Source organism: Centropristis striata, chromosome 16 (genome assembly GCF_030273125.1).
Source record: "Centropristis striata isolate RG_2023a ecotype Rhode Island chromosome 16, C.striata_1.0, whole genome shotgun sequence".
In the NCBI taxonomy this organism is placed as follows: Eukaryota; Metazoa; Chordata; class Actinopteri; order Perciformes; family Serranidae; genus Centropristis; species Centropristis striata.
Window position 1 is genome coordinate 16966803 of NC_081532.1, and position 11756 is coordinate 16978558.

The 11756-nt window shown below is 39.5% G+C and overlaps 1 protein-coding gene across 1 annotated transcript in view; it reads right to left on the reverse strand.

Annotated features, from left to right (window-relative positions):
- The window catches only part of lingo2b (leucine rich repeat and Ig domain containing 2b), a 40079-nt gene extending 29247 nt beyond the window's left edge, over nt 1-10832 (reverse strand). The window contains exon 1 of the mRNA XM_059353978.1: nt 10607-10832. The gene's annotated coding sequence lies outside the window, so the exon portion shown is untranslated. The remainder of the gene's footprint in view (nt 1-10606) is intronic.
- Nucleotides 10833-11756: the final 924 nt, after the last annotated feature.

Consider the following 11756-nt stretch of genomic DNA (forward strand, 5'->3'; position numbering starts at 1 on the left):
TTGTTTTTATTTATGTATATATATATATATATTTACCAAGCTGGTGGTGCATGATGTATTAGTCTAATGATAACATATTAAAATACCAATGATTAAGTTAAGCCCTGATGTTAACTGTTTCCAGTAACTTCCATCCTGTGAGGCATAATGCTTAACAATTAAACACTCATATCAGATTTGTATTGGGTCTGAAAACGCTGGATCGTAGGGGGCTGGGCAATATGGCCAAAGGCTCCTATCCTAATGATACTAATATATCATGATATAGCATGTTTCTGTTGGACCAACAAATAAAACCCACATGGTGAAGCTTTTTTTAAAAAACACCTTTGCCCCAACGTGCAATGATAAAGTGTTGTGCAAATGTTGCAAATAGTGCCGTATCACATATATTAGCCGCTGGTTTTGACATTGTGACAGAAACATTCGTTATGTAGATTGTTGTATTCCTACATATATAACATGCAGACGTATTACAAATACTCCATATAGACTAAACAAAAAAAGTAATGTACTTAAACATATTTATTCAAATCACAATCTAAACTAAACCAGGAAACGATAAATTATAATTACCCTGAATGAGAGGCAGCTCTGCACACTACCTACAGCAGCACAGACGGATGCAGCTAGTGCAGGCAGGGTATGTGGAGCTGATGCTGTCATCCTAAAAAAGCAACTGAAGCGGCGGCTTTGGCCGTCAACCAGCCACATGGCCCCACGGCAAGGAGTGTGCTCTCAGACAGAGGATCAACCAAAGCACTGGCGTCCACACAACAGGACAGCTGAGTAGCCACGGGCTCCACAACTGGAAACACGCAGGCCTGGTGCTACACTGTCGGTTTAATGGCCTTTGTGTTCTTTGAAGTGCTTTATAATGATGAAGCGGGGTGAGTGCATTAAGACTACAGCTTGCTGGGCCAATCGTATTGACAGGGTGGTTACTAAAGTATAGCAGGTGTTCCCTGGGAGCGCTGCTCTGTTTCCCGTCTGAGCAAACAACCTGTTTGTATCCGCACTCACTGTTTTTATTTGTACTATTACCGAGCACTCCCGCAAAGCCATCCTGCCTCCTGTCACAGAGGTGAATAAAACCATATTGACCATCTTAGATTGAAACAATATTTGTTCTGAAAAGTGCAACAGCAGGTCGTCTCCTCCTCTCTATCATACATGACAGGCAATCAGCAGATGTTTTTATTACTGCGCATACGATGTCAGGAATATCAGTATGATTTGTGTTTGTCTATCACCTGGTGTCATTTATTGCACTGCGGTTAAACCGGGGAGCCTAACATGCATACTATCTATTTATACCGGAGTTTTATTTTGCTTGTAATAAAAATTTTATGGCATTACAGCATTGTTGAAAACGTTACCTTATCTTTACTTCACATGGCAATGAAATGCTAAAGTATATAGCTTGTGGGGTCTAATATATCTTCAGTGCTGCTGCAAACACATCAGTATCCACAACACAGCAAATACATGGTAGAGAAAAACATGAAAGCAAAAGCAATCAATATTAGCCTTGCCGTTATGGCACACTCACATTCATTATCAGGTTGCACTGAAACATAGTAAGATTTAGAATTTAGGGCAGTAGAAGATGTAATTTTTGTCATTCCATTATGCTTTTAAGTTTAACCATCTTATTTAGGTTACACTCCTTATCACCCACCACTACTCTCACTTTACATTTCTTTTTTTCTTTATTCTATTCTGTGCTGTTGGTGCACTTTAAATGACATTCCAAAATGCCTCCCTGTTGACTTTTGGCATCATTTCCCTTCTATTATCCAATTCAGTAAGGTCTTTATAACCTTTCCTTTTCTCGTTTTGGTCTCCTTCTGTTTTTAGTTTCATAAACCCCTCTGGGCTTTCATTTCTATCACCTGCACAATGTGTAATCTATTTTCCTTCTTATGTGTTTCCATCATTTTTTACTGTATATGTGACTAAAGTAAATTTGCTGTAGTGGAGACGGAGGGAGGCAGAGGGAGAGAGAGGTCGGGGGAGCTAATGTTAGAATATGGGCCAGATGCAAGCAGATTTCCTGGAGATGCAGGGTTACGGGCCTCACTGTTGAGATAAATAAATACCAAAATGGAACGAGATGAGGTTGAGGGCGGGAGGGCTGGCAGGTACTCTGACATTCTGATATCAAATCTGGCTCCTGGCTTATGTCACATTTAATTCCTCACCTCTCCTGCCTGTTTCCACAATAGTCGCTCTGCTCCAAACCCAATGAAACACGAATGCATGATCATGCAAAATATAATAAAAAATCATTTTGCCTGGCATTATAAAAAGATAAAATTTTTGGCTTAGCAAAGATCAAACCAGGATCCTTTTCTGAGGACACAATTTGCATAGCAAGTGTCATTTAGTTGAACTAACTTCTAAAACAGAGTTGAATTGTATTTAAGAGTAAAATATATTACTGCATTACTGGAAAATTATGCCACTACATTAGCCAAGTTTCATAAATTAGCTGATTTTACGCAAACACCAGGTCAACACAAAGCCAGTGCCAACGCTAAATTCATTGCAGTATATCATGAAATCAGAACTACAGTGGTCTAGAAAAGAAGATTTTAAAGGTTGTGAACAGGTGAAATTGTTTGGATATTTATTTTATTAGCCATCATGGAGAAGCATGCCATATGCGACAACTGCTTGTTTGCTAACAGTGATAGAACTTGCATAAAAAGCTCAGAAAATGTAATTCAGTGTGGATCAAGTACCGTTCTTAAACTACAATACTGTGATGCTGGAAATGCAGCTTACAAAAGGGCACCCAGCTCCTTTTATTGACGAAATATTGACAATTTCGCTAATTAAGCTAATGCTAGCTAACATTAGGCTAAACAACCACCAGGCCACTACAAAGCCACGAGCTACAAATGTGCTTTATTGACTATAGTTGGAAATACAGTGGCTTAATAAAAAAAAAAAAAAGATTCTGCAAAGGTGAAATTGTTTCAATATTCAGTTTATTAGCCACCCAAAAAAAACGTATTGTATGCTAAAATCCTCGTCAGCTAACAATGACCAGAAAAAACTGTAATTCAGATGTTCCTCGAGCTATACTACTGTGTTAATAAATGTACTGCTTAAAAATGGGCAGACAGCTCCTTTTACCAACTGTTTTGTTAATTAGTTTAAATTACACAACCACCAGGCTTCAAAGCCATTGCTTATGTAGCTTTCTGCCTAATACTAAATTAACTGGGATACTTAATAAGATCATAACTAAAATAAGAGGGGTCTCAAAAAACATTCTTTTTTTAAAGGTTGTAAAAAGGTGAAATTGTTTGGAAATATTCATTTTATTAGCCACCCAGGAGAAACATACTGCATGCCAAAACTCCTCGTTAGCTAACAATGACACAACCTGCATAAAAAGCTCCCAAAATGTAATTCAGAGGGGAGAAGGTATAAACTACAGTACTGTGTTAATGAATGTATTGCTTAAAAAGGGCAGCCAGCTCCTTTTACCGACTGTGCTCTTAAATAATCTAAAAATAAGCTTCAGAGGAATGACTAATGTCAACCTTCCTCTGGGTATAATGCCAGAGGAGGGGAAACCCACACTAACCTGAGATCTCCATTGTGCTGAAAGCCTTTTTCCCATTTTACTGGCATCTCTTACAGGAGTGTGTCCTCCAGAGACCTGCCTGTTGCTTCGTTCTCTCATTTCTCAATGGGAACGATGTGTGCCATTATGTGCTCTTGACATTGCTGAGAGCTGAGCATCTTATATACCAGCGAGGATGACAGACACTTATAAAGATTTTGACTTTTAGCAACTCAAAGGTGTTCTTTTAGACGAGAGTAGTTTCTTCTAGTATGTGCTGTAACCACTACAAGAGAGAATATAGATTGCCGTACATTAGGGCGACAAATAGCCTTATTAGTTATTAATGCAATGTGTAATCGTGGTGGTTCAAGACTGTATAGAGCGGTATGTAGACGGTGCTCTTATCCTTGGCATTTCAATGTGAATAAATTGATATATAAGGCAGAAATGTGGAAAAGAAGAGATGCTACATAAAAATACTACACATATATTATCTAAGCTTTTCCTCTATTAGCAAAATATTAAAAGACCTGTACATTAGCCTTAAGTTGTGTTCTTGCATGTGAGTTGACACCAATACAGTACATTGATTTTCTGATAAATGACCCCAATGCTGTTGTCTACAGCAATGGGTATGATTTAGTTTGATTGATGACATATTTATTTTAAAATGGATCGATGCTACGCTAGTTGTCTGTGTGAGGACACTGACCTGTATTGATTTTCATGGAACATGTTAGCAGGATTACATAACCATGAATATTGTATTATTGTTATGGTTATTATATGGCAATAGGTGTTATTATATTCATTGTTAGTCATAAATGTAGTCAAAATTATAGTAATAATCAAACTGTGAATTCAGTGCAGTATTTTGGAGGTTTCGACTGTTTTAGCGTTGTCTCCATGCTGCAAATTGTCTTTGTCCTTTCTAGGAAATTCACATGACTCTCGTTTCCAGCAATGTCCTCCTTCACATTCACGCATTAATTTTTGATATAGAATATCTGCAGAAAATAATAGCTGTTGGCAGCTTTGAGCCAATTTTGGCTTTGTCGTTGCAACAACAAAAAAAAAGCCCTGTGTGGGTCGAGCCCTTGTGTATATTTATGTTCGAGAGAAAGAGCAAGAGAGCGTGTGCAGGAGGAGGTGCAACATACCTGAGCAAAAAATAGTCTCTGTGAGTGTCAGAGCATAATTCTGCTCCTGTGAATTTCCCACGCACAACTCTTACATTTTAATCATGCACTGGAGACGGAGGGGAACCTTGAGTTTGTTGAAACTGACGCCTACAGAAACCTGCATCTGCAATGCTAATCACACTCCAGTAAAGGGCCCCACAGACTAGCCTTGTCTTCCCTGTCAAACTAAAAATTCGTCTCCAATAACAACCAAGCACTCCATAGCTTGCTGCATGGCTAATGTGTTGCGGGGCTACATCTGGAGGGAGCCTTCACTGTCCTGTTACTCTGACCAAATCTGTATTCAGAACAAGAGCAAGAAGATTAAAAGAGTCAGCGCACATGGACTGTCTGCTGCGCTGACTGTAGGGTATCATTTTGATCCCATGATGATGCATGTATGTTGTTTCTATTTCTGCTGCTCGTGTATGTGTACAGTATGTTCTTCTGTTATCGTACTTCAGGCATTGGAGATTTTCTTTACACAACAGTTTAGATAATACTGAAGAGTTTCTTTTTTTATCTGGCTGTCTTTTAGGTTTTTATCCACTCTAGTAGAGCACCTGGTATCAGAAAACTGAGATGCACCCTATTTTTTTTTTTTTTTTACTATTTTGAGAATACTCTCCGAAACTGGAACTGCTCTTTAGGTGACGTTAAGAGCTCTCGGAGTGGTTCCAGCCCTACAATTTGAAGCACTTTATCACGTCTTTATAATTCAGCATTCGGATGACTTTTCTTGTCTTCACTTGTTGCAACCGCCTCTTCCTTTGCTTAAGAAAACCACCAGCTTTATAAAAGTCCTCCTTACAGTACCTTAGAGACACATCCTGGATAGCTTTTATTTTTCACTAAGATTTGATCTTGTCTGGGAAAAACTTGAGAAGACGCTGTTTTCCTATTCCTGGAATTTTACCACTGGGGCCAAATAGTGCTTGACACTGACAGCTTTGTTAATATCACTCTTCGGGTGTGATCACACGTTTTTTTTGCAGAGAACATTCTTTTCCAATGAAAGTGAAGCTTTTTATCTGATGCTTTTCTACTACTATCCCATTGTTCTACTATCTAGAATGCCTTGAGGGAAATAAATTGAAACAGTTAAATTGTACACACAATGAATGTGGTGGACCTGATAACCCAAAGGCTGAGTAACCACAATCTACACAAAAATCTACAGGTAAGGACTTGAATTATTAATATACTCCCAAGGAATGTAAGCAAATCTGAATACAATATACTACGTAAAAAAATGCATTGCCTACACATGTTTGTAAAAAAATATACATTTCAGTACTATAAATCAGATATTTTTCACATTACTGCAGATCATTTTGCAGCACATGTGTGTGTTGCAGACAGGTGGACGTGTTTTACTATCATCCAAGCAGCTAACTGTTTTAAGGTGATCTCATTGCTCTATTTAAATGCACAATATGTCATTTCTGCCCAGAGGGGGTTTCTCGATCAAAACAATAAATAAAGACAGAATTTTGATACGGTCCATCTGCAGCTTGAAGCACCTGCAGCCAGCTTCTATTTTTTCCTCTAGTGTTTGGAGAGAAGGAGGCCTCTGCTGTTAATACGTCTGTGGCTAAAAACCTCCTGATTACTAAACCAAAATGGCCATGAAATTAAAACCTATAAAATCCCCCAAATAAAGCAGTTTAACTTAAAAATCAGTGTTTTCCCCATGCTTTCCAGCAAACAGATGCTGCTAACTTTTGCTCAGTTTGTTTCTACGATTACTTAAGATTCAGAAGTCTGATTAATAAAAGTCATTGTTTGTTTAAAATCAACAGTTCATCTGTGTGTAAATGAATTCCTGATGGTGGCAGGTGGCACTGTTTAGGGTAGCCTCGGCCAACAGTATGAATGTGTGTGTGAATGGGTGTAGTGAGTCTGAGTCTTTAGTGTTAAAAGGCTTTGAGTGGAGGCTTAGACTAAAAAAGTGCTATACGTGCTATAAGTGCAGGACATTTACCATTTATCATTTAAAAGTGTTGCTTAGAAGCTGTCAGAAATTGAGTTCTTATCCAGTTCTGTCAGATAAACACAAAAATTACACATGCAATGGGGATATTTTTTTGACAGGCAGCCAAATAACATTGAGTTGAATAAGATTAAAAACATTTGAATCTCAAAAAATGTAAATCTCAACAAGTAACTCAAAAAAATGTATAACATAGATCCAGTCGTATTTGGAAATTTTCATCTGGAAATGTTACCTTTAAATAAACTTGAAGAGACTTCAAACTTGCTCTGCCTTAGTAATGCATTACATTTATCCATGTAATTGCATAGTAATGCAATTAAAAGTGTGACACATTTTTGGCCCATGTTTACATGCTGGTGGGAAGCTCCAACATCTGGGACATGCAGGGATGCTGGTGAACACCATTTAATTCATTAGTTATGCTGCAGAAAAATTAAACTCAAAACATAATTATTAAAGCAATTAAAGTTGTGTGTGTGAATTCGCCAAGTCCTTGCATTAATAATGTTGCTGTTAGGCAGCCAGCTGTTGTTTTATTGTGATTATAATACTTGATTGCAGAACAATGACTTAAATGGGGGTGGAAGAGACCCAACGAATAAGAAAATACACAGCTCTAATTTGTCTGAATACAAATAAGTTTACTCTGTAATTCACCCCATTTATTCCATTCTTTCTTTAGCAAGCACAATAAAACAGTCCCCCGTTGACTGATAGCTGATCATTAACTATTACTAAAATTATCTTGCTGCAGCTGCACTTCAACAGTATGTCAGCCAATCTTGGATTTCTTAGCTTGCAAAACCTCCATTATGCCTTATCACCATAAGAGAAGCACAGGTACATGTTGGCATCAAATGTTTAATTATTTTATGCATAAAGTAGATTGTCCTCCCCTAAAATCCCCCATGTTTGGTTTGCACAGCACCTTATTATGTTTAAAGTAAGTGGCGCCCTCTACTGGCCGTTTTAATTATGAGTGTACAGCGAAGGGAAAAGCAAAGATATGGACTATAAAGAACAACAAAATCCATGTAGGTCTCGTGGGAGATGGGTCAAACAAACATTCAACCAGGAGACTGGTCTTTGTGTCACGTGTGAAACCAAAAGCAAACAATGTTAGTTGATGTAAAGAAACGTAACTTCAGTGCGTCACGTTTCTGTGTCAGCAACATAACTGCTTTACTTCCGGTTGACACATCGTCTACGTAACTACCTCACTTCCAGAAGTTACATGCATTTATTTGAATTTACTTTATCTTTTATAATGCCTCACCATGTAGTCTTTTTGCCCTAACCTTAGGTAAGTAGATTTGTAGCCTAAACCTAAAAAAACTGTTTGACAATGTTAACTAAGTGGATAAAACAGTGATGGTTACGTGACCTCCTGCCACCAGTAAGGGCTTTGATTATAGAAACACTCCCGTGGGTCATAGTTAAGGATTGGATCAGACATCATATGTGGTTGTATGGTTTGGAGATCTTCTTGTTAATTAAAATCACAAGGATATGACTGTTGAATGCACCAAGTCATAATATGCTTTACTTCTGTGCAAGATGTGGACATATATTTGAAAAATCTGGATCTTTAGGTGACACTTGTTGCTGCAACATGTGGAATGTGTCCTTTTGCAATACTGATAAATACTGTGGATATATTTCAAATAATCAATTTGAAAGCTTTCGTGTTCATGACTAAAATCTTACAGTTGGCTTAAGTGGATTTACTCTAATTTTTGGACATTCCAGAAATGTTGGTCTCTTAATGGAGTTGTCGTGCGCGCTGTGGGTGTGTCATATGGAGCTGCATTGTAGCTGTTTATTTAAAGCTTAGAGACGCATATGATGGAGGTCCTAACAATACCAATAAAGGTAATCTGTATAAGTAAATAGAGCTAAAGCCTCAGCAGATAAAGCCCAAACACTGGCATTGCTTCTTCTCATTACTGGCACCATCTGAGGGAAATAAAACTGCCAAGAAGCAACCAGCTGGTTGGTGCTCAGCCACATGGGTGGGATGTTAACTCATTAGTTTGCTCATCATGAGGAGCGATAAATGCAGGGATTTGAACTTGACCAGTGTAGGCTGTGGAGGTCAAGATTTTGGTCATGGTTAGTGGTGAGTCACTAAAAGACACGCACAAAGAGAAACAGAAAACGACCGTGAACTGGAACGAGTTCCAACACTTTGATGCACTTGATGATAACCGTGAAGCCCTCCCATATGACATAAACACAGCCGTGACAAGCCTTGCCACTTACTTCCAAATGAACAGAGAAGGTGCCGTGAGGGAAGGAAAGGAAAGGAGGCGCACAGCAGGGTAGAGGAGAAAACAAACAATAGGAAGAGGGGGAGACAATCCTACCTTTCCCTCTTCCCTCCATTATCTCCGTTCCCATCCCCCTCTCACCCTTAACGAGGGATAGTTTTCTCCTCGCCTCTCATCTCTCTCCTCCCCTCCTTTTCCTCACCGTCTCCAGGGACCAAACACACCCCTGACAGGTTGCCATGGAAACGCCTCACACACACTCTCTCACAGACACGCTCTCTCTCTCTTGCAGCGGTAACGCCTGTATCCTCTCTCTCCTCCATTAGCATCCCTCTTTGCTTGGAGACAGCAGGGGCGGCAGTTGTCGAAAACCCTGACGCACGGGCGAAAGTCCCCGCGTCTGAATCCATTTGTCACAAGAAAAACTTATAAAAAACCTACTTTGATATTCTCGATTTATACCGGCGCAAAGATGTAAGAATTTCGTCAGTGTGATAAATTATTTGACACAGCTCGCCAAACTGTTGTGCCTTCTTTTTATTTTTAGACACGGCTTACAAATGCATCCCTGGCCATTTCCCCTGAACTTTGCTCTCCATTATAGAGATAAGAACAGGCAGATTTAATTTGCACACAATTACCGTAGCTATGCCATACTCAATTAATGCCCGCCGAAGTCAGACAGGAGACAGTAGCTCAGTCCCTTGGCTGAAGCATAACTCATTTATAATTCAGTCCTATTGCTCATACTTAAGGTTGGGATAGAAGTGTGTAAAGTGAGGTTTTTTTTTTTGCAACCACTCATCCGCATGAAAGGATGTATCTACACTATATCTCACCCCTGCAGGCTTTTAGAGATCCTGGTCCACTCTGGGGGGTACAAAAAAAAAAAAAGGACTGTTCCCCTGCTGCAGGGCCACTTTGACTCACAGCAGAGCACCAACCGCCAACTTCATACGGTGCATGTGTCATCCCCCGCTGTGCAGCTTGGGGAGGGTTTTATCCACCTTGTGAAGTGTGTTGGTGTCATCATGTCGTCCAGGGTGCACATGCAATCTCACTGCTGCATCAATCTTGAGTGAGAGAAACGTCACCGAACCATTCACCCAAAGCAAATTTGACTTTTTTTTTTTTCCAATTTAACATCACTTAATTGGTTCCCTTTTCATCCCACAATGCTGTGGGGAGGAAAGTGTCGTCATCCACCCAAACTCACACAGTGAATGCACCACATTTTCTACCCTCAACACCTACATCGCTCCCTAAACTGAGGCACAGCTTTCATCTCCATTCTCATTCATCACAGACGTCATGGGGACCTCATCACTTCTCTTGTTTATTTATTGAATTACTTGCATCCTCCCTAAATCCTCACACCTCACGCCCAAATAGACTACGCCTATAGCCTGCTGATGAAACCAAGTGTCAATATCTTTTTTTTCCCCCCCTCCGAGTTAACAGTTAAAATTGAGTCGTGCAATGAATGATTTCCATTCATCTTGGCAAACAGCTTGAAACCACAGGAGCTCCAAACTGAGACCTGTTCAGCGCTCCAGTGAGGTGTCATGAGTCTTACCTTTTACCTGCTCCTCCACATGCCAAAATCCACCTTCACGTTTTACATCACTGAGTGGGGAGTCCGAGGCACACACACTCTGACTGACACACACTCACACACTTGCACAGACTGGGGATGCAATCCTCTCACTGAGTTGGTCTCCTTCCACTCTATCTTCCACAAAAAACTAGCTTCATTTGGAAAAAAAATCCGTTTTTTTTTTATCTTTAATGTTTTTTTCTTTTAAAAGCTGGGTTTCTCTCCGGTAACCGGGCTGCTCATCCTTCCTGGCGGCGGCTCCAGGTTTAACGAGGCATCGGCACACAGCGCTGGATGACGGCTGGTAGAGAGAGGTAGAGAGAGCGGGAGGAGAGAGAGCAGCGTCAAGCCAGCAGCTGCCGCACACACAGGCTGAGGGGCTTCGGCCTTCAAAGTAAAAGCATGGAATATGATTATAAAATAAGCCCGTTAACACCAACGAAAACATGAAGTAACGATAAGACCAATTGACTGACGTCACTTGTATGCACTGCAAATGTTGGCATAGAGGATCACAGGGACAAAAAAATCATCTCCAATCATCCTCATCACCTGTGATCCTTCATTGCGGTTACAAGTCAGGCTGTGCTCCTGCTGCTGTCTATAGAGGAATAAATGATAAACTGAAGATAATATTAACTTGTTAAATACACTGAGAATATTACAGAAAGATAAAATACCCAAATTAAGAATGTGTCTCATCACCAAATAAAAAAACATTTTTCTTACAAATCTGTGACTTTTTTTCAAATTGTAAATGTGTGACTTTTTTCCCCAATAAATTTGTGAGTTTTTTTCTGCAAGTGTGTGACTTTTTTTTCTCTCTCTGTGGTTCATTAGAAAGACAGTTAATGGATTAAAATTACTCTCTGCTTTATCATTTTGTTTCCCTGGAACTAAGGGCAACTTGAAAAAGTGACCTTATGAAACAGGATGTTACTGTGAACACAATGACACATTATCTCAATTGTTTCCAACAAAATTCAAACCCAGAGAAATCTAAGTATACAAGTCAAATACATATATAGGCCTAGTTATTTATAAACATTCTGATGTGGAAATGCTACGTTATACCTTTAAGTGGTCAATTGTAGTAAATATCTGGAAAGTAGAGATACCAGATATTAAC